Consider the following 23732-nt stretch of genomic DNA (forward strand, 5'->3'; position numbering starts at 1 on the left):
AACTAAATCCACAATGTCCAAAAATAAAGCCAAGAGGCACAAAATGGAAATCCTCCAAAATACAAAAGAAACTCCACAAAGTGGTAAAAAACAGCAGGGAAAAACAAACCTCAAAAGACTACTCAAATAATACACAAGAACTAAACCAGAGAACCTCTGGAAAATCCAACAAGAGATATATCTGTATAAAACAAGGCTTGGGCTGGGTGCTAACTTACAAACACTGAGCAAGGAACTGAGGAACACACAGGGTTTAAATACTAACAAGGGAATGACCTACAGGTGCAAACAATAATTAGAGCAAGAAAAACAAAAGGTACAAAAAAGGTGCAATGGGGACATCTAGTGACCAAAACCCGAACAGTCTTGGCCAAAACCTGACATTTGTTCTTAATGCAACCGCTGTGTCAGATTTCAAAAAGCTTTACGGCAAAACACAATATTCAATAACCTGAAAACAGTGTTCAGCCACAAAAGCAAGCCATACAGTTACCCGCCCAAATTGTGCAGTCAACAAAACTCATAAAAAGCATTATAAATCTTCACTTACCTTTGCTGATCTTCGTCGGAATTTACTCCCAGGACTCCCACTTCCACAAGAAATTTTCGTTTTTTTCGGTAATGTCCATCATTTATGTCCAAATAGCTATTTTTGTCGCGTGTTTGGTATACAAATCCAACGTCAGGGAAGCGCGTTCACTAAAACCTGACGAAATGTCCAAAAGTTCCGTAACAGTCCGTAGAAACATGTCAAACGATGTATTGAATCAATCTTTAGAATGTTTTTAACATAAATCTTGAATAACGTTCCAACTGGAGAATTACATTGACTTCAGATGAGCGATGGAACGGAGCTCCCTCTCATGTGAACGCGCATGGTCAAAGAATGGTCACCTCATGGCAGACCTGACTAATTCTCCTCTCATCCGGCCCCCCTTCACAGTAAAGTCATCAGACAAAGTTCTACAGACTGTTGACATCTAGTGGAAGCTGTAGGAAGTGCAAACTCATCCATATCTTGCTGTGATTTCAATAGGATCTTGGTTGAAAATCTACCAGCCTCAGAATTTACACTTCCTGTTTGGATTTTTCTCAGGTTTTTGCCTGCCAAATGAGTTCTGTTATACTCACAGACATAATTCAAACAGTTTTAGAAACGTCAGAGTGTTTTCTATCCAATACTAATAATACTATGCATATATTAGCAACTATGACTGAGGAGCAGGCTGTTTACTCTGGGCACCTCTGTGCACCTTTCATCCAAGCTACTCAATACTGCCCCTGCAGCCTTAAGACGTTAAACAGATTTGGCCAAGGGGTCTGTGGAACAAGTTTAGAGGGTTCAATACTATACAATGTAATAGTATTAATCTCCAATATAGGCTACAACAGTGCCTGGGAAGCTCACAGGGATCCACAGTACTCCATCAATGATCCAATTTTCAACTCAATGTTTATTCTATTCCCTAAATATTTAGTTTCGAATGTAATTTAAAACTGCAACATTTTCTCTATGCCCAATGGGACATGTGTATAATTGCAGGAAATTTGCTTTAAAACTCCAAAATGTTCTCTCTTTATTTAACACACTCTAAAGTCGGAGTTGTGTTCTGATTTTGAAGGCGTCCCTGATGAATTTGCTGTCACAAAAGGGGTCCCCGGCTCCAAAAATTTTGGGAACCCGTGTTTTAAGGGTTAGGGACCAGAATTCTGATGTCTCCTTCTGTCATCTAACCTTGCGTTTAATCTCCTCCTCATCTGCAGAACTGAAGGTTGGTGTTGATATCGGTTTGATGGATCTGGCGGGCTTGGCATCTTCCTCTAGCAATAAGCTGGTCATTGGGATCCCTATGATGGAGAAAAGTGGTGTTATCAGCACAAAAACACAGATATACTTAGTTAATTGGAGGATAAAACAATAATAACTACTAACAACTAGTACTTGTTATCAATACTTGCAAGGCATGCTGGCTAACCAACTCATATCTCCCTCCTATAGTTTTGTAGCAGGGAGCGGGTAGAGGGTATTTACCAGAGCTGTGGACTCGAGTCACATGACTTGGACTCGAGTCTGACAGTCACAAATTTGATGAGTTGGGACTCGACTTGATATAAAATAATATAACGTGCGACTTAACTTGAACTTGGAGCCTCAAGACTCGGGACTCGACTTGAACTTATCTGGCCAGGTTTTGTAATGTTTTGTCAATCATTTTGTGGCACAGAGTCTTCGTGGATTACATTACACGCAGTAGCCACTGCATAGCTCTTGCAAACCTGCAGCAGATTGTCACAACATTGCACAGGTCTTATTTTCACGATTTGGACATTAATTCGCTTTCCAAAGCTAATAAACATGTGGAAATGTTGAATTAGTTAGGGAGCGTAAACAAAGTACAAACTTTTTTTACATTCAAATTTCAATAGCTCCTTGGTCATGTGACCTACTGACTTCAAACAAGGTTCAGAATGTCCACTGACTACCCTTCTATATTGCACACCCTTTAGTTTGTCCATTTTCATCTCACAAGATTTTACATTAATTTTTCTAAATGTAACATTTCAATAGCTCCTTGGTCGTGTGACCTAGTGACTTCAAACAAGGTTCAGAATGTCCACTCAGTGGGCCTACATACTGCACACCCTTTAGTTTGTCCATTTTCATCTCACAAGATTTTACATGAATTTTTCAAAATGTAGAATTTCAATAGCTCCTTGGTCATGTGACCTACTGACCTCAAAGAAGGTTCAGAATGTCCACTGACTATACCTTCATATTGCACACTCTGATGTTTGTCTACTTTCATCTCATGCTATTAGACTTAAATCTGTAAGCTTTGCAGGCCTTCATTTTACATGGGTGTTAAATATATTTTTTTTAAGTCAACAAATGTTCCATCCTCGCAAGAAATAACTATCTTTCACATGGACACTGAAAAGATCCGCAAATGGCTGTACGTGGTATAGATCAAGGACAGGAGAGGTGTTCAAACAGAGGTGCTTAAAGGAAGGTGCACAGGTAGGCCTCATGAAAAACACTGTTTCATATGCTCTTTTTAATCACAGTAATAGGCAGTGATTTGTCAGTCAGAGTGAGCTTGATAACGTGAAAGAATCCTTTTCATAGCATCACTTTCATATACTGTACATTAAGACAAATCCTTCTACGTTGAGTATTAGAATGCAGTTTCCATAACCTGATAATGACTTGATATTTGAGTCCATTCACAACAAGCCACCTGCAGACAACTTACAAAATGCAATATTGCATTTGAGGGTTCGTTTTTCTGATGAAAATAGTTAATTGATGCATGGCCTACTATTTCTAACTGGGAAAATACATTCCTACGTCTTTTGTGAGTAAAATCCTTTTTCCAAAATTGATTTAGGTACATTTTTGTGAAGAGGTGATAAGAGGTGACAAATCACTGAGGGTTGTGATATGGGTCATTTAATAGCAAAATCATTTAAGGGATCAATACATTTCTATATTGCTTCCCCAGTATCTGCATGAACCATCAGGCCAAGTGTTTTTGGTTGACAATGCTGGACAGAAAGAGAAGGAGGAATCGGAACATGCTGCATTCAAATTCAGGTCTTAGTTCTTCCATTGTAATGGATCTAATGCATATTAGCATTTTACATACATTCATAAGTGTAATACCTTTTTATGACATACTGTGAAAAACTCTCTTGGCTGCTGGCTCTGTCACTTTCAGACATGCACAGAGCAGACTTGAACCACAGGGGTTCTCTGTAAAGAGAGAGTAGTCCAAAAGGCACAGACACACCCCTTGACTTTCAATTGGCACCGTTGACCTGTATGTATTCTCTCCTGATTGGCTCTGTGGTGCACAGTCTGGCAGTCTGACTAAAGTGCCAGAGGTATGAGGAGAGACATCCTACTTTGTATTTAAGGGAACAAATATTTCCTAACACTTTGGATCCTATTCTTGGACAGTTAGAAGACACAATGCATCAATGAATATTTATTACTAATTACTGCCCATGAGTAACCTCAACCTTGTGGGTCTATGGGTGTTTGGGCCAATAAAGTGCCAACTCAATTCTACCACTGACTAGTCTCTCACACCCCTATGAACGGGGAGCAATAGTTTTTAATCTAAACCAGCTCTTTTTTACTGGAGTACACTAACCCCTAATTGGAGCTCTTTTCTTGACACATAGTAGGAGTTTACCAGATAACAAGTCAAGAAGATCAAAAAGTAGATTATTTTAAGGGTGTATTACATCCTGTGCTGGCCCCATTGTCATATCCATTCTGGATTCTGTGGTAAAATCCTAGCTGAAAAATGCCTTTATGTATGTGTATACATTTTCCGCCAAGACAGAACTGCCAAAGGGGGTGGAGTTGCAATCTACTACTGAAGAGACAGCCTGCAGAGGTCTGTCATGCAATCCAGGTCTGTGCCCAAACAGATCGAGCTTCTACTTTTAAAAATCCACCTTTCCAGAAATAAGTCTCTCACTGTTGCCGCTTGTTACATACCCCCCTCTGCCCCCAGCTGCGCCCTGGACACCATATGTGAATGAATTTCCCCCCATTTATCTTCAGAGATTGTACTGTTAGGTGACCTAAACTGGGATATGCTTAACACCCCGGCTGTCCTACAATCTAAACTAGATGCCCTCAATCTCGCCCAAATTATCATGGAACCTACCAGGTACAACCCCAAATCCGTAAACTCGGGCACCCTCATAGATATCATCGTGACCAACCTATCCTCTAAATACACCTCTGCTGTCTTCAACCAGGATCTCAGTGATCACTGCCTCACTGCCTGCGTCAGTGTTAGGAATTTTGTTAATAAATAATTAAAACAACTTCTAGCTTTAGTTAAACTATAACTGATTGACCTCTGCACGCCTGGTGAAAAGAGATTTGTGTTGTGGGTTATAAAATAAGCAGAAAGGGTCATTAAACTATGGTTGAACTGACCCAACTTAGCCCTGAGATGTTTAGAAAGGCTGTGGGTAACTTTTTAGGCCTTCCATTATCTTGAGTTGTCTGCGAAAGTGGTAATAAATTATAGTGAGCCTTCAGGAGAATAGATTATATTGTGTGTCATGTGTGTGCGCTGGGAAGTTGGAAAGAACTTTTGAACCTGTTTTCTATTTGTCAGGACAAGGAGATTTATTCTGTAACCTATGACGTCATATCTTGTATATAAACCTGTTGTTTATGGTCAAATGGTAGCGTGCTCCGAGAATAAATACTATTATCTAATTATAATAAGACTGTATCCTGTCTATTTTATGTTAATAAGATTCTTACAAATTCTTATAAATAGACAAATTGATTTTAAATAATGAGTACATTAGAGGAATTATTTAATTTCCTCAACAGTCAGTAATGGGTCCGCGGTCAAACGACCAGCCCTCATCACAGTCAAACGCTCACTAAAATACTTCAGTGAGCAGGCCTTTCTAATCGACCTGGCCCGGGTGTCCTGTAAAGATATTGACCTCATTCCGTCAATAGAGGATGTCAGGATTTGGCCAGGATTGTTCAGGTTTTGTTCACTAGATGCCCCCATTGTGCTTTTTTGACCCTTTTGTTTTTCCCTTGTTCTAGTTATTATTTGCACCTGTGCCTCATTTCCCTTGAATGTATTTAAACCCTTAGTGTTCCTCAGTTCTTTGCTCTGTGTTTGAATGTTAGCACCCTGCCCCAGCCATGCTGTGAACATTTGTTTCTCCAGTTGGATTTTCTTGAGGTACTCTGGTTTTGTTCTTGTTTTCCCTGCTACCACTTTTTGGATTTTCCTTGTGTCTTGGAGGATATACATTTTTTCTCTTGGATTTACTTTTGACGTTGTGGATTTATATTTTTGCCTGAAGATCTTTTCCTTTTTCCTTTATTAAATCACCGTCTCAAGTACTGCTGTGTCTGCCTCATCTTCTGGGTTCGGCCGACTATTAGTGGCTCAGTGACTGTTTCTCACACCAGAGACCCGAGTTCGTAACCGGGTCCTGACAGAGGATGCCTGGTTATTCTTAAAAGTGCTTTCATCACTATCTTAAATAAGCATGCGCCATTCAAAAAAAATTGAACCAGGAACAGATATAACCCTTGGTTCACTCCAGGCCTGACTGCCCTTGACCAGCACAAAAACATCCTGTGGCGTACTGCATTAGCATCGAATAGCCCCCGCGATATGCAACTTTTGAGGGAAGTTAGGAACCAATATACACAGGCAGTTAGGAAAGCAGCAAAGGCTAGCTTTTTCAAAAATAAATGTACATCCTGTAGCACAAACTCTAAAATGTTCTGGGACACTGTAAAGTCCATGGAGAATAAGAGCACCTCCTCCCAGCTGCCCACTGCACTGAGGCTAGGAAACACTTTCACCACCGATAAATCTATGATTATCGAGAATTTCAAGAAGCATTTTTCTACGGCTGGCCTTGCTTTCCACCTGGCTACCCCTACCCCGGTCAACAGCTCTGCACCCCCCACAGCAACTTGCCCAAGCCTCCCCCATTTCTCCTTCACCCAAATCCAGATAGCTGATGTTCTGAAAGAGCTGCAGAATCTGTACCCCTACAAATCAGCTGGGCTAGACAATCTGGACCCTCTCTTTCTAAAATTATCCACCGCAATTGTTGCAACCCCTATTACTAGCCTGTTCAACCTCCCTTTCGTATCATCTGAGATCCCCAAAGATTGGAACGCTGCCGCGGTCATCCCCCTCTTCAAAGGGGGAGACACTCTTGACTCAAACTGTTACAGACCTATATCTATCCTACCCTGCCTTTCTAAGGTCTTCGAAAGCCAAGTTAACAAACAGATCACCGACCAATTCGAATCCCACCGTACCTTCTCCGCTATGCAATCTGGTTTCCGAGCTGGTCATGGGTTTACCTCAGCCACGCTCAAGGTCCTAAACAATATCATAATCGCCAACGACAAAAGACAATACTGTGCAGCCGTATCCATCGACCTGGCCAAGGCTTTCGAACTCTGTCAATCACCGCATTCTTATCGGCAGACTCAACAGCCTAGGTTTCTCAAATGACTGCCTCGCCTGGTTCACCAACTACTTCTCAGATAGAGTTCAGTGTGTCAAATGGGAGGGCCTGTTGTCCGGACCTCTGGCAGTCTCTATGGGGGTGCCACAGGGTTCAATCCTCGGGCCGACTCTTTTTTTCTGTATACATCAATGATGTCGCTCTTGCGGCTGGTGATTCTCTGATCCACCTCTACGCAAACGACACCATTCTGTATACTTCTGGCCCTTCTTTGGACACTGTGTTAACTAACCTCCAGACGAGCTTTAATGCCATACAACTCTCCTTCCGTGGCCTCCAACTGCTCTTAAATGCAAGTAAAACTAAATGCATGCTCTTCAACCGATCGCTGCCCGCATCTGCCCACCCGCCTAGCATCACTACTCTGGACGGATCTGACTTAGAATATATGTACAACTACAAATACCTAGGTGTCTGGTTAGACTGTAAACTCTCCTTCCAGGCTCACATTAAGCATCTCCAATCCAAAATTAAATCTAGAATTGGCTTCCTATTTCGCAACAAAGCCTCCTTCACCCATGCTGCCAAACATACCCTCGTAAAACTGACTATCCTACTGATCCTTGACTTGGCGATGTCATTTACAAAATAGCCTCCAACACTCTACTCAGCAAATTGGATGCAGTTTATCACAGTGCCATCCATTTCGTCACCAAAGCCCCATACACTACTCACCACTGCGACCTGTATGCTCTCGTTGGCTGGCCCTCGCTTCATATTCGTCACCAAAACCACTGGCTTCAGGCTATCTATAAGTCCTTGCTAGGTAAAGCCCCACCTTATCTCAGCTCACTGGTCACCATAGCAGCACCCACCCGTAGCATGCGCTCCAGCAGGTATATTTCACTGGTCACCCCCATTCCTCTTTTGGCCGCCTATCCTTCCAGTTCTCTGCTGCCGATGACTGGAACGAATTTCAAAAATCACTGAAGCTGGAGACTCATATCTCCCTCACTATCTTTAAGCATCAGCTATCAGAGCAGCTTACAGATCATTGCACCTGTACGTAGCCCATCTGTAAATAGCCAAACCAACTACCTCATCCCCATATTGTTATTTATTTTATTTATATATTTTGCTCATTTGCACCACAGTATCTCTTCTCTACTAGTATCTTCTGCACATCCCACTCCAGTGTTTATTTGCGAAATTGTAATTATTTCGGCACTACGGCCTATTTATTGCCTTACCTCCCTAATCTTACTTAATTTGCACACACTGTATATAGACTTTTGTATTGTGTTATTGATTGTACATTTGTTTATTCCATGTGTAACTCTGTGTTGTTGTTTGTGTGACATTGCTTTGCTTTATCTTGGCCAGGTCACAGTTATAAATGAGAACTTGTTCTCAACTGGCTTACCTGGTTGAATAAAGGTGAAATAAAAAATACTGTATGTGGGAATGTCTTATGGCCGTCCTACATGTAGTGTTGGTACATGGAGTACTCCTCAACTGCATATATCATAAATTGCAATTGCAAATAGAAGTATTATGTTCAACAACTGACATATTCAGATATTATTTTGACACACACACTTTGGTGCTTACAATTCATTCTCTATTGTCATAGATTTGGTGTGCACTGTCATCTGTGATCTTTGGGATATGACTTTCTTTAAGCACGTACTGATGAAACTCTCACTTAATATTTTTTTCTTAAAGTCTACAAACGCTCTACAGTCGTGGCCAAAAGTTTTGAGAATGACACAAATATTAATTTCCACAAAATGTGCTGCTTCAGTGTCTTTATATTTTTTTGTCAGATGTAACAATGGAATACTGAAGTATAATTACAAACATTTCATAAGTGTCAAAGGCATTTATTGACAATAACATGAAGTTGATGCAAAGAATCAATATTTGCAGTGTTGACCCTTCTTTTTCAAGACCTCTGCAATCCGCCCTGGCATGCTGTCAATTAACTTCTGGGCCACATCCTGACTGATGGCAGCCCATTCTTGCATAATCAATGCTTGGAGTTTGTCAGAATTTGTGGGGTTTTGTTTGTCCACCCGCCTCTTGAGGATTGACCACAAGTTCTCGATGGGATTAAGGTCTGGGGAGTGTCCTGGCCATGGACCCAAAATATTGATGTTTTGTTCCCCGAGCCACTTAGTTATCACTTTTGCCTAATGGCAAGGTGCTCCATCATGCCTGAAAAGGCATTGTTCGTCACCAAACTGTTCCTGGATGGTTGGGCGAAGTTGCTCTCGGAGGATGTGTTGGTACCATTCTTTATTCATGGCTGTGTTCTTAGGCAAAATTGTGAGTGAGCCCACTCCCTTGGCTGAGAAGCAACCCCACACTTGAATGGTTTCAGGATACTTTACTGTTGGCATGACACAGGACTGATGGTAGCACTCACCTTGTCTTCTCCGGAAAAGCTTTTTTCTGGATGCCCCAAACAATCGGAAAGGGGATTCATCAGAGAAAATGACTTCACGCCAGTCCTCAGCAGTACAATCCCTGTACATTTTGCAGAATATCAGTCTGTCCCTGATGTTTTTCCTGGAGAGAAGTGGCTTCTTTGCTGCCCTTCTTGACACCAGGCCATCCTCCAAAAGTCTTTGCCTCACTGTGCGTGCAAATGCACTCACACCTGCCTGCTGCCAATTCCTGAGCAAAATCTGTACTGGTGGTGCCTCAATCCCACAGCTGAATCAACTTTAGGAAACGGTCTTGGCGCTTGCTGGACTTTCTTGGGCGCCCTGAAGCCTTCTTCACAACAATTAAACTGCTCTCCTTGAAGTTCTTGATGAGCCGATAAATGGTTGATTTAGGTGCAATCTTACTGGCAGCAATATCCTTGCCTGTGAAGCCCTTTTTGTGCAAAGCAATGATGACGGCACGTGTTTCCTTGCAGGTAACCATTATTGACAGAGGAAGAACAATGATTCCAACCACCACCCTCCTTTTGAAGCTTCCAGTCGTTTTTTCGAACTCAATCAGCATGACAGAGTGATCTCCAGCCTTGTCCTCGTCAACACTCACACCTGGGTAAACGAGAGAATCACTGACATGATGTCAGGCTGGTCCTTTTGTGGCAGGGCTGAAATGCAGTGGAAATGTTTTTGGGGGATTCAGTTCATTTGCATGGCAAAAGGACTTTGCAATAATTTGATCACTCTTCATAACATTCTGGAGTATATGCAAATTGCTATCATACAAACTGAGGCAGCAGACTTTGTGAAAATTAATATTTGTGTCATTCTCAAAACTTTTGGCCATGACTGTACATGTATTCACTCTGTGATAGGGTTGGATCTTAGATGCTATTTTTATTGTCCTGTAAATGGTTCAGTTCCTATAATTTAGGCTGTGTGTAGAATGGGACATAAAGGAAATTACCTCTACTAATAAATTACTACTAGATTATAGTGATAAGGAAAACAGCTTACACATTTGGCTTGTGTATTCATTTGCCTATAACTAATCATAAATCCATTACTTTTACAAAAAAAGAGAATAATTCAAAATGAGAAGATCCTGCCATGGAAAAGACTGGGCAGACATAAAGTGTAAAGGAGGGGAAATAACTCAAACCATGTAGCAGGACACCTTCAGCTGTGAGGTCTTTGTAATGCAGGTTTGATAGTTATATTTTCAATAATGTATGGTTAGCTGTTATGTGACAATTAGGTCAAAAACTCAATTTTATTTTTTGGTGTAAATGGCCAAGTAAGTTGCACAGAACTTCCCCAACATCCCCTCCCAAATCGATATGGAATCTTCAAAATCACATGGAGCAACTGCGAAAAGAAATGGCTGAGGATATACTAAAAATGTCTGGTATGTAATGACATTTAATTCAAAGTAAATGTAAATTCTTTATTTTTATGTAGTTGTGTGGGACAGCCATAGGAACGTGCCTAGGAATGAAGACAAAAGAGACATAAACTGGAAGTGCAGTCTGTTGTTGAAAATGTATGCTAAACCCCATCCACACTGAAGAGGCTCTGAAATATACATCAACCAGGATAAAGAGAAAGTTAACACTGTGAAATGTTTCATACTTAATTGAAGTTAGTGTCTGAAAAGATTAAAGGTCTACAATTTGTTTAATTTGTTAATATTACATTTTTATTCATTGATTTTACTGGCCACCATTACTGTGGTTACATGTTCAGCATATATATTGGCCAGCAAACCCACTGCAGCCTACCTCACTAGCTCACTCTCCATCCCTGCGTTGGACAATTAATAGAATGACTCTCGTACTTTGCCCTTTTCCTTTATGGTTGATATTAACGAAGAAAGGAGTTATTATCTGTCTCTCTCCTATTGTGTACCACTGTTAAATACTGTGGAAAAATAAAAAAACTGGGAAAATAAGTACTTAGAACTACCAATTATTGTAGATAAATATTAAAGAAAAGGGTAAACAACACTGGACTGAACCCCCTAATTGCCAAACTAATAATAATGTACAACAATATAGAAGATACCTGACTAGAGGTTGTGAAATATGTGTGTATATCCACTGTATGGTTCTTAGGTGTGTAATTGACATGACCAAGGAGCTATTGCAAATTTGAAACTATGAAAAATGTACGTTACACCGCATGATTTTACAGTACACAAACAAGAGTGTGCAATATAGAAGGGTAGTCAGCGGACATTAGATGACCAAGGGCTATTGAAATTTTACATTTGGAAAAAGGACAAACTAAAGGGTGTGCAATATGTAGGCCTACTGAGTGGACATTCTGAACCTTGTTTGAAGTCACTAGGTCACATGACCAAGGAGCTATTGAAATTTTACATTTAGAAAAATTCATGTAAAATCATGTGAGATGAAAATGGACAAACTAAAGTGTGTGCAAATGCCATCGGGTTAGCTACAAACAGTTTTGAAAGTGTTAGGAGTAATGGTTAAAGAGCTATTGAAATTTGAAAAAAATTGATTTGTCACTATTGATTTGTCACTTTGATGATCCCTAACTGTTGTTGGTGGACGTAAGGAAAACTACAGGTGAATATCCGTTGAATATCCAACCTGAAACTGTCTTTACCTCGGTCCAGTGGAGAGTGCTATTTTTATCTTGCTGAAATGTTTGCTCTTGCGTTCACACGTTTAAATGCATAGGTCCTATGTGGTAAATCAATATTCCATCTAATACCACAACAATTGCTAGCGTTTCATCATTCCATCCCCGTACCATTTATTGCAACATGTAAACATTTGTTTCATAGCCCTACGATACATGTTCATTTAGCCAACAATTTCTTACCCTCTGCTTGTGACTGGTGAATGTTCTTACGTGACTCAAAACTAAATTTGCCATGTTGAATCTCTGTGCTCAGGGTTTTAACCTTTACAAGCTGATGATAGCTAGCCTCTTTTTTATTGACATTACATGGCTGATTAGCTAGATAGCATTATGGGCTTCTGGCTAGCCTGTATCTAGTGGTTATTACATTTTGTAACAGAGCAATAGGTCTAGCTATGTACTTGGTTGAGACGAACATTAGTTTAGAAAATCATTGTTTGCTCCATGTATGTTTGGTGTGTAGTTAGTTGGTCTGCTCAAGTTGGTTAACTTTAGCTAGCTTCCTAATAATGTTTTGAGTGGAACAGTCTAGCTCTCTGTAGAATCAAGACAAGAGGGGATGGGGTAGAAGATTAGATGTGCTGTTGCTTCATCTGGCTGATGCAGTGCCGAGATGAGACTGCTACAGAGATAGAATCTGAGAGATCTCACCTTTAAAAAAAAAAAATCTTGATTGGCTAGCAAGACGTCAATTTTGAACCAATGCAACAATATTCATGTTATTGTCTTGTTCATGAGCTGCTTTTCCTGAAAACGTCTATCTGATATAGCTAGCTAGTTGTTGTTGTTCTAGTGTCCGTTAAATGTTAGTCACAACATCATCATCGTGTAGTCATGCATCTGTAGACCAGCGAGGAGGAGAAAAGACTGCTCTGGGTGAGCTAGCTAGAACAACATCAAATAGCTAGGTAAAGTATCAGATAAACATTTCAAGGAAAAGCATGGATAGATACTACCTGTAGTAATTGTATTATTTTAAACCATCTCATGCACAGCTGTATCTTTGTTACATTCCATATTATATTTTAATATATTTGTACTGTATTGCTATCTGTCTCAAGTTGTACAAATCAACAGCGTGAAGAATACTGAATTCTGTTTGAATTGTCAAGTGGACTGAATTCTCATTAAAATAATGTTGTACCTCTCTTTCAGATATGCTAAGCACACCTCTGCTAGCCACACAACCACTGCCTCAGAGTGGTTGGATACGCTCCTTCCTGTCTGTGGTGGTCATACAATTGTCAGACGGTTATTGTCATGCAAAAGACTACCGGTCCCACGGTAATTGACCGTTAATGAACATAAACTCCAGTCCTCCCTCCACTCATACAAGCCGCTGATGCACGCCTTTGGAACATCTACATTTAAAAAAGTATAATAAATCAATTTAATATACACCATCACAATAAATCCATAATTTATTTTAATCAGGTCTAACGAAACATTATAATATGAAGAAAATGCATTTCAGAAGAACAGAATATGAGTTGGCCTACTGTATGTTATCCAGCTATGCTCCATGCCATAGGCTGTAGGCTTGTTCATTTAGCTGGCATGATACGCTTATAAGTGCCGTTCCATTATTTTATATTGTATGATTTTATAGTAAGGAGAATATAATTGATATTTTTCCTATTCCAAAGCAAGTGGCTATGTTGAGCGTAAAAGTGATCATTTGAAACACGATTTTGAATTATTTGTTAACGATACAAACCTTAGAATGTCTTAGAAATCACAACATATATGGCCTGCATGATGTGACTATAGGCTATTGATTATTTGAGAAAGTTGCAAAAAAAGCTTGCACTCTGTTCCTTGCCTCAGGCTGCACAGCTGTTCTCTCATCCTCAGTAGTGTGTATTCATGGATGCCAAGGGATTTTGCTTCAATTCAGAAGAGGCTGAAAGGATCTCACCGGAGAAAGCATCTGAGTGAGTGAAACTGCGCCCCTCTGTCTCTGTATGTGTAGGCCATCTATCTGATGCTGTCAGGTCAAAAAGAGTATGACATTGTTGCCGCCCATAGCATTGAATGCTAGGGAAGCCAGTGAGCATTTGGTCTCCCTAGATTTAAAAAAGTATACAATAATAGCCAGTCAACATTGAGCTAAACTGAGTGATCTCAACTGTGAATGGACCTGGTGCACCAAAGTGTTTAGGGAAGCCAGTTTGAATTTGGCTGCCCTCCAATCACATCATATCGAGAGCAATATGTCATTGAAAGAAACAACTTTAATTTTTGCATCTCGTTGTCCTGCGGTGGCTAGCTAGCTAAAATTGTCCCTTTACTAAATTAGCCGTGGATGGAGATTGGGATTTGGACTTGTGGTTTTACTTAATTCTCCGTACTGGCCAATGATTATAATGGCGATTCTGATCCAACCATAAATTCATACATTGTGTTCCTGGCCTGAGAGGATGGAGGTTCAATATGTAGCTAGGTGTAGAAGGCTAATATTGAAGAAGGCTAGCTAACGTTGGAAGTTAGGCTAGTGAGCAAGTATTTTAGCCAGGTAGCCTAGGACAACAAAAAATAAGTGTGTACTGCACAGGTGTCAAACTCATTCCACGGAGGGCCGAGTGTCTGCGGGTTTTCGCTCCTCCCTTGTACTTGATTGATGAATTAACATCACTAATTAGTTAGGAACTCCCCACACCTGGTTGTCTAGGGCTTTATTGAAAGGAAAAACCAAAAACCTGCAGACACTAGGCCCTCCGTGGAATGAGTTTGACACCCCTGGTGTACTGTATACACCATTTCCACAACATGAAATAGAGGAGGATGGCATTGGCGTTTCTCTACAAGTAGGGTGAGTCAACATGTTTTTCCTACTTGCACAAACAGACACACACAGAAATCAGAACCATGGACAGCCACATCATATTTAGCTTACATTGAATGGACTAAATAGTTTTAGGTATCTTTTCGTTGTCACTGTATTAGACTAAGCATAGGTGATTTGATGATGGCGAAATGGTGCTGGAATAGTGGAGGCAGCCCCTGTTTTCTTTGTGACATGTGGTAACTCCGTGGTTCTAAATCAATAGTTGTTTAGTAGTCTGAAAATGTCAGAAACATTAACTTGCTAGACCATGCTGTAGGTCATGTAACGGTTTGTTGCTTTTGAACTTCACTGGACAGAGGTTGTTCTCTGGTTTTGTGATGAGACGAAGGTGTGGTTGAATCTAGTCTGCCACTGTGTCTTCTTATTGTCTCGGCCTTAGACCTATATATCACGGTCGCAAGGCAACTGAACTAACAGGTTATAGAGCAAACAACTCAAGTATTACAACACAGGGGTTGTAATATGGCTTTTTCCCCTGGCTTGGCTTCCCCAGTGATTTTACCTAAGCACCGCTACTGCTCATCAAGTGATCATATTTGTACAAATATATAAAGCCATATTACAACCCCTGTGTTGTAATACTTGTGTTGTTTGCTCTATAACCTGTTAGTTCAGATGCAATTTTCATATATACGGGTTCACTGTATCACCACGCAGGGTAAAGCAGAGAACTGACTTATTCATACAGAGTTCTTCTTATGTACTTCTGACAGAGTTAGTTCCCGCTTCTGAGCTGGCCTGTCAGAGTAGAGGCTGAGCGTGGTCTAGACTCACTCAACCCATCGTTGGCGCACAGGCTGGTCCCAGCCCCCAGGCGCTCCTGTTGGCAGGTGTAGTTGTTGCTGGGCAGATTACCTTCTGGGCCCACACCCTGGATACAGTTATCACACATCTGGCTCCTGTTATTGTCTAACAACAGACAGTTTGTTCTCGCAACACTATGCTCTGTATGTGTCTCCCACAACTCATGATAACTGCCTACACCCAAGGTTAGCCACAGCCTTCCCGCTAGTCACACCATATGTTGCAAAATGTTACTTCCAGCACACACACACACACACACACACCCATGATAGGCCAAGCATATTTTCAATCCTCACACTATACAAAATATCTCACCACCATGAGTTTCCATCTCCTCCTCTCTCTCCCATTTATTCATTTTTTGAGCATGCAGAGGGGCTGTCAACAGTTTAGTGAAATATGTTTTGTTGCGAAAACATGTTACTATCGATGTTCCCGAACAGATTTCACTTGGTTTCCCAAATGAAACACTGGGTAGCTGCAGGAACAGGGTTGGAGAGCCCATGACACACAGAGTTTGGGTGGATTATCACCTGTCGCTGGAACGTATGCACTTGGTGTCAGGAAGCAGGTGCAGAAGGTAAGTTTAATGATCAGAGAAGCAGATAAACAAAACAGGAGAAATGTACTGAACGTGAACAAAACCAATACTGCCTAATGACAGAGGCTACTGAGGGCTAAATAAAGGGAGAGTAATCAAGGTGATGATGAGGTCCAGGTGTGCGTAATGATGGGGAGCAGGTGTGCGCAATGCTGGAGCCAGGACCGGTGGTTAGTAGACCTGCAGTAGGCATGACAGTCTTGCAGTGAGAGCATGCTCCTTAAAAAGCTATGGTTGATGCATGGAGTGAAATAAGTGTTGTTATATTTATTTCTCAGCTGCTCATATGAAGCACAGCTCAGCTATAAAGCTGAAGTAGCCTATCCAGCATCTTTCCTGAGTGGGTGCGATGTTTATTGTGCACATGAATGTTCACAAGACTCATGAGGTAGAAGTTCTGTTTATTTAATTAAATGTATAGTTTCCTTTGTTCATATTTCCCGGGTTATGTCGGAGTTCTGTGTGTCTGTGTCCTATGTCTTTTTCATTCCGTTTCCATGTATGCATGGTGTTGAAATATCATTAAGATTCATTAAGTCTGATTAAGACGAATGTACCAATGTAACAAAGGATGTGGAAATCGGCTTTTACATTGTAGAACCAGTTTATTGATTGTATTTGCCAATTGGGTAATTGTATGGTTCTGGGGGCCAAGTGCTTATATTATGTAGGTCTACCTGTTTGAGCTGTTAAACAGATTCGATTTGGTTTCTCAAGGGGACGCTTTAGAGTCTTGCCCTCTCACCTGTGTCCGTTCAGATAGGACAGGTTAAGCCTGATACAGAGGCTATTCCTTTTGGGCTATTGCCCATATATCTTTGGTAAATCTACTTGTATATTTTGTATGATATGGCACATTCACCATTGGATCAACTAAACCTGTAAATAAATCTACACTCTTGAGCACTTCAACCTGCCTTGCCTTCTGCTGATTTCATGCCCTTACAACTGCTACAAGGTCCCTATTTTACAATTACATAGGCTAATCAAAATGTGTTGTAGACAAACTCATGAAAAGGGCTGTCTGGTAGACTCGATAAATAGACAAAGATTTAGCACTTTGTGACATTGGCTGATGTAAAAAGGGCTCTATAAATACATTTGATTGATTTGTAGTTGAACAAGTCATTGCATGTTTGTTTTTTTACTTGACTTGCGACTCGACTCTACTTGCTCTTAGAATGCACAACTTGGACTTGACTCGAGTCTTGACAAGTTCTACTTGGGACTTGACTTGAAACTCGGACCTTGTGACTTGAGACTTGCTTGTGACTCGAATGATAGGTGACTTGGTCCCACCTCTGGTATTTACCTTTGTCCTTTACCATTCCTCTGATTTGTTTCTTCAGTTCAAGTATCTCCTCTTCCAGTTGTTCGATCTGTGGGGTCAAAAGAGGTCATGAAGGAAACAGGGCCACTGGCAAAGCTAAAGGTTTTGTACCAAATGTCACCCTATTCCCTATATAGTGCACTACTTTTGACCAGTGTCCATAGGGCTCGGGTCAAAAGTAGTGCACTATGTAGGGAATAGGGTGCCAATTGGGACACAAACTTGACATCCCTCCCATCCGAATTTACCTCTTTGGTGAGAACCTGGTTCTCTGCTTTGAACTGCCGCTGTTTCAGGGACTCGGTTTTTCTGAATTCCGTCAGATCCACTTCCTCTTGGGGCTCCAGACCTTATGAAAGAGGATGATGGATGAAAAACAGAAACTGAATGAAAGGATATCCACTCCAACAACAAAACTGTCTAGCTAATAAGGTCATTCACTAACTTTATGAAATATCTGCTCTCTGTTTTTGATTTCTTTGTTGTTGTTTCTTGTTTCTTGTTCTTATTTTACATAACAAAATTCTGTCTGTAAAGTGTGTTGAGTTAACGTGAAAATAACTGTAAATGTGACTTAACGTTTGGTAATTTAAACGAGACTTTCCTTAAGATCTGCGTTGATTCTCATTTCCAGCTGGTTGATATTTGTGGTCATGGCCTCCGTCTCACGGTCTCACACTCTCATCTGATTCTTACATTCTTTGATCTCAGCGATGGCCACCTGCAGACCATCAGTGCTCTGCAGGACAGTAAAGAGAGCCTAGAAAGATCAGCCATGGCTTTCGAACTTTGTTTAATCTAGGATACAAGCTTTGACAGACCAGACATCTCGAAAACAAAATCTGGTGCATGAGTCATGAGAATAACCACAGGGGTCGGGAGAATTGTTTTTTGATTCGTTTATAGGAACTTGGGTTTGTTGGAGAACCCTTAAGCGACTGGACGTGTGTGAAACTGGGCAGGCTGGGCAGACTTACAGACTCGTAGATTCTCATGTGGTTTAGGGTGTCCCTGGCATCTGTTTCGGCTAGCTCGGCCACACGTTCTGCCTCCCGTGCTCTTGTCTCTGTGGCCTGCAGCTTAGCATTTAGCTTGTCCAGCTTCCTCTGCTGGATGGCTGATGGCAAGCCTGGGGATTTTTTTTTTTTTGACCTATGAGCTATTGCTAACAATGCTACATCAGAGTCTATGGCTACACTTATGCTAAAGAGCTAAATGGTTGTGCTTTTACAACAAGAGAATTTGACAAGCACGCACCTCTGTCTTTCTTCAGGGGATTCTTGAGTTCCTCTATGAGCAGAGCATTTCTCTCCATCTCCCCCGTATACTACTCCACTTGCTCTGTCAGCATCTTGATTTGATTGTCCCGCTCTTGCACAGCCTTGAAGACATTCAAAAACATTTTATTAGTTTGGATCGAATAGGACGAACAGGCAGAGCAGAGCCAACGTTAATAGAAGGACAACCACAGAAGATCACAGCAGGTTGTGATTTGTGAACAATATTGTGTAATAAAATACATGAGATATTGTGAAAGGAGATTAAAAAAAAGCAGAGAGAGGTACGCAAAATAGGCAAGAAATATGGAGGACTGAGTAACTTACAACACACAGCTCTTATATGACCTGGTCACGAGTCGGTGATGGAAGAGAAGTTCAAGTAAGGACAGGAGAAAAGAACAGATTGAACAGTAACAAAAGAAGAAGAGAATCTGCGGTGGAAATCACAGATGGAGATGGTGTAAATACAGTAATTCAACACACATTTCAAAGATTATCTTCCTTTAAACAAAAACCATTGTTTTGAAAAAAACGGAAGTTTACATACACCTTAGCCAAATACATTTAAACCCAGTTTTTCACAATTCCTGACATTTAATCCCAGTAAATATTCCCTATTTTAGGTCAGTTAGGATCACCGCCTAATTTTAAGAATTGGAAATTTTAAGAATTACTAAACTCAATTAGTATTTGGTAGCATTGCCTTTAAATTGTTTAACTTGGATCAAACGTTTCAGCTAGCCTTCCACAAGCTTCCCACAATAAGTTGGGTGAATTTTGGCCCATTCCTTCTGACAGATCTGGTATAACGGAGTCAGGTTTGTAGGCCTCCTTGCTCGCACATGCTTTTTCAGTTCTGCACACAAATGTTCTATAAGATTGAGGTCAGGATTTTGTGATGGCCACTCCAATGCCTTGACTTTGTTGTCCTTAAGCCATTTTGCCACAACATGGGAAGTATGCTTGGGGTCATTGTCCAGTTGGAAGACTCATTTGTGACCAAGCTTTAACTTCCTGACTGATGTCTTGAGATGTTGCTTCAATATATCCACATAATTTTCCTTTGTCATGAGGCCATCTATTTTGTGATGTGCACCAGTCCCTTCTGCAGTAAAGCAACCCCACAACAAGATGCTGCCACCCCCGTGCTTCACGGTTGGGATGGTGTTCTTTGGCTTGCAAGCCTCCCCTTTTTCCTCCATAACGATGGTCATTATGGCCAAACAGTTCTATTTCAGTTTCACCAGACCAGAGGACATTTCTCCAAAAAGTATGATCTTTGTCCCCATGTGCAGTTGCAAACCGTAGTCTGGCTTTTTTTAAATGGCGGTTTTGGAGCGGTCGCTTCTTCCTTGTTGAGCAGCCTTTCAGATTATGTCGATATAGGACTCGTTTTACTGTGGATATAGATACTTTTGTTGATTTTCTTCTCATTGCTCGTCTCTTTCTTCAACTGTTGGATGTCCTTCTCTCTGCGGTCCAGTCGAGCCTCCAGTGTGCGCATCTCGTCCTGCATGAAGCACATGTCCTGCCCCCTGCCACTGCCTGACTTCTTAGCCATCTAGCCAGGAAACAAGGCGGACAACAAACTCTTAAGACTCCATCTGTTTCCAACACTTCTAATTCTACACACTTGAACTACCAGGATCCTAACACAATATTATGTCTCTATTTGCTTATGTGAAAGTGCTTAAGAAATCACAGACCGGGGCAAATTTCTTGTTCAGAAAACACAGAGATAAAACCACAACATACAGCAGCGTAGCAGAGAAGAATTAGCTAGCTCGCTCTAATCTCTTTAAGTACTATGAGTGACTTGACTATTGGCTGAGAGGTATACAAAGCCAGTTGAAGGAAACTGAGCAGCATGAGGTAAAATAACGTGTGGTCCAATTTAAACAAAACTGCTACCCAAAACTGGCAGTTTCGATTGAATATGGACTCTAATGCTTCACCATTTCATTTAATGACCACATTCACACCAAGCCTTACCTCAAACTCTTGTTCCCACTTTAACTCCTTGGCCTTCCATTTATTTTCTGTAAGATACAAAAGAGATACTGTTAAAGTATCTACTGTGGGCAATTCATTTCTAACAATAGAAACGCTTAATTAACAACAATGCTTCTGTGCCAACATTATCAATGAGTTCAAATGCAATGGTAACCTCCACTTTCTTTCAATACAGAAAAATATAAACCCCCCCCTTTTGTACACTGTTGCTACTCGCTGTTTATTATCTATGCTGCCACTCGATTTGATTTGAACACATGTATGTTGTAAATCCACACACAAGCAGGTCATATACACTATGTGATGCAAATATAATCAAACTCTACTACATTACTTAAACCACACTGTGTCGAGCTTATTCTTCAAAGCAACTATGTAATGTATTCTACTGATATTAACACTGGATCTAATAATATTAGGAATGTAATTCAGCACAGCGATGTGAATAGATCAAAGAGATGTAGTGAGTTTGAATAATGCAGCTCTGGATCTGAATGGGTAATAATAGCATGGGACACCTTCAGAAGGCCCCGAGCGACTCGCAAGAGCTGAACTATTTTCTCTGGGCTTCCATCTTTCAGCTCCCGCTCCCATTGTTTGACCTGCAGAGAAATAGGGCTCCACAGCTGTTCAGTGAAACACACGGTGAATTTGACATCAGGCAGAAACACATCAGCAGTAATGCTTGGTGCAAAATGAAGTAAAACCCTGTGACCAGCAGTGTCTAGAGATCCAGTAACAAGCACTGCTTGGTCTTTTATATATGTTCCTGTCTCACTGGTAGTAGCAGAGAACAAAATTGCTTACACGTTTGTTTAGTCTACAAGCCAGGTGCTTGATCTTGGCCAGGGGAAATGGTAGGGGGGTGAAAATGAGGTGCGCAGAAGAGGATTAGTCTGTTTATGCATTGTGCAGACACAGGCAGTATGTGCTTTGGCGGAAGGCAGGGTAGTCCTTTGTTTGTTTACAGACAAATCAGTAGCAGAACCACTCATTTCAATGGTCATACATCCATATCAACACGGAAAACTAGATTGGACTATTTGATTGATACAGTATCAGATTAGAAGAGGATTTGGGGTGCAGGTATGTGCATTTTGGAACAGTACTGTAACGTTACCTGTAGAAACATTTGGTTAATTATATCTGCGTCTCCACTCTCCTGCATTTGTTCTCGGTCAGAATCAATTACCCTACTCCAGTCAAGACGAGGAGGCATCTTGACAATTGTGTAGTTACAGCTAGCTAACAGGAACTGGGGAGCAAATAGATGGACAGACACATATTGTAAGCTTGGGTAATGCTGTAAAGGGACAACATAGAGCTGTGGCTATTATCCTTGCAATATGCATTTTAGTTGTAACTAGCTAGTTAACTAGGTTAGCTGACTACTGCACCTAACAACATGTTTGGCTTGTTTGCTGCTGATAGCAACTTGCTTCCAGACTTGCTAAACATTGCATTCTACATGTATAGAAATTACTTATGCATACAACTGGGTTATTTTCATTTAAATCAATCTTCGTGTGAATCTTACCTTTTTTCATATACCTGCCACAACGTATTTGGCGAGCTTACTTGGTATTTTATCTCAGCATAACACAGATTGGTCAAATGTGTTCTCATTGTTCTAACAGCTGCTCCAGTTGCTAAGTTACCACTGACAACAATCGTAAATTGATTTGCGCAACATGCTACTATGGCTGATAAAGTCGTTTCACCGTCGCAAAAGGCCAGCCGGTCATTTAGCCAGCTAGATAGCTTAGAGAGATTTTCAACACAAAACTGTTCATGATTTATACCAAGCAAAGTGTGTTCTCCTCTTTTTGATAGTGTCAGTACATATGGGACAGCACGTTACAGCCACCGCTGTTTCTGAAATCAGTGCCCCTTTTTAGCTTAAACTTTGCCCCGGAAGTTTGGGGTTTTATTGGCTTGCTAGCGTTCAAATTGGAATTTCAATCGCCGAATACGTTCATGTTTGTTTCTAAATGTTTCTTGTAACAATGTTATATGTTAGGACATGTTACTGTAAACTATTTTCATCAGCAGTGGATAAACTAGACCATAAATCGTGAACAATCAAGTGGAAATGCAAGAGGCGATTATGTTATCTTCAACAACAGTTAACGTTAGCTAGCTAAGTTAACGTTCGTGTGTTTGTAAAAGGCATACTTCGGGATTTTATCTACTTCCCCAGAGTTGGGTGAACTCTTGGATACCATTTGTATGCATCTGTGTCAAGTAAGGACGTTATAGGCAGTGTCGCTAACACAATGTCTAGAAGTAAAGAGTGTGGGTATTTGTTAGCTAGCAGATACCCATAGACTTCCAGTCATTGTGCTAATGCTAGTTAACTTCCTTATTACTGCTCGCAGAGATTTACAAAAGGTATCCACAAGTTCATCTGACTCTGTGGAAGTAGATAAAGTAAAAAGCCTAATTGCAAAAATCCTGACGTAACCCCAATGCTGCCTAGCTGGATGACAATGTTTTTAAAGTTACCAGCTAGCGTGACTGCAACTACAGGATCTTGTGCTCGGTTGATATAGTTGCCTAGCTAGCTAACTACATTGTTGCCTCTCAAGTTTTAATACGACATCCTCAATGCAATTGTCATAGTTTTTTTGCTAATATAATATTTCTGCATTGTATGGGTATTGATCATAGACCTACTCAGTGTACCTGAAGGCATACATTGTTATGATGCCAGTCTTGTCACCTGACCTGGCAGCACCAAGCTGTGTCA

General features: G+C 40.8%; 2 pseudogenes; one reads left to right on the forward strand and one right to left on the reverse strand.

The window, feature by feature from the left end:
- LOC129867683 (centrosomal protein of 290 kDa-like) overlaps positions 1–23732 on the reverse strand; it is a 41264-nt pseudogene extending 17532 nt beyond the window's left edge.
- The window catches only part of LOC129867684 (protein O-mannosyl-transferase TMTC3-like), a 61885-nt pseudogene continuing 61842 nt past the window's right edge, over positions 23690–23732 (forward strand).

Source organism: Salvelinus fontinalis, chromosome 12, assembly GCF_029448725.1.
Source record: "Salvelinus fontinalis isolate EN_2023a chromosome 12, ASM2944872v1, whole genome shotgun sequence".
Taxonomy (NCBI): domain Eukaryota; kingdom Metazoa; phylum Chordata; class Actinopteri; order Salmoniformes; family Salmonidae; genus Salvelinus; species Salvelinus fontinalis.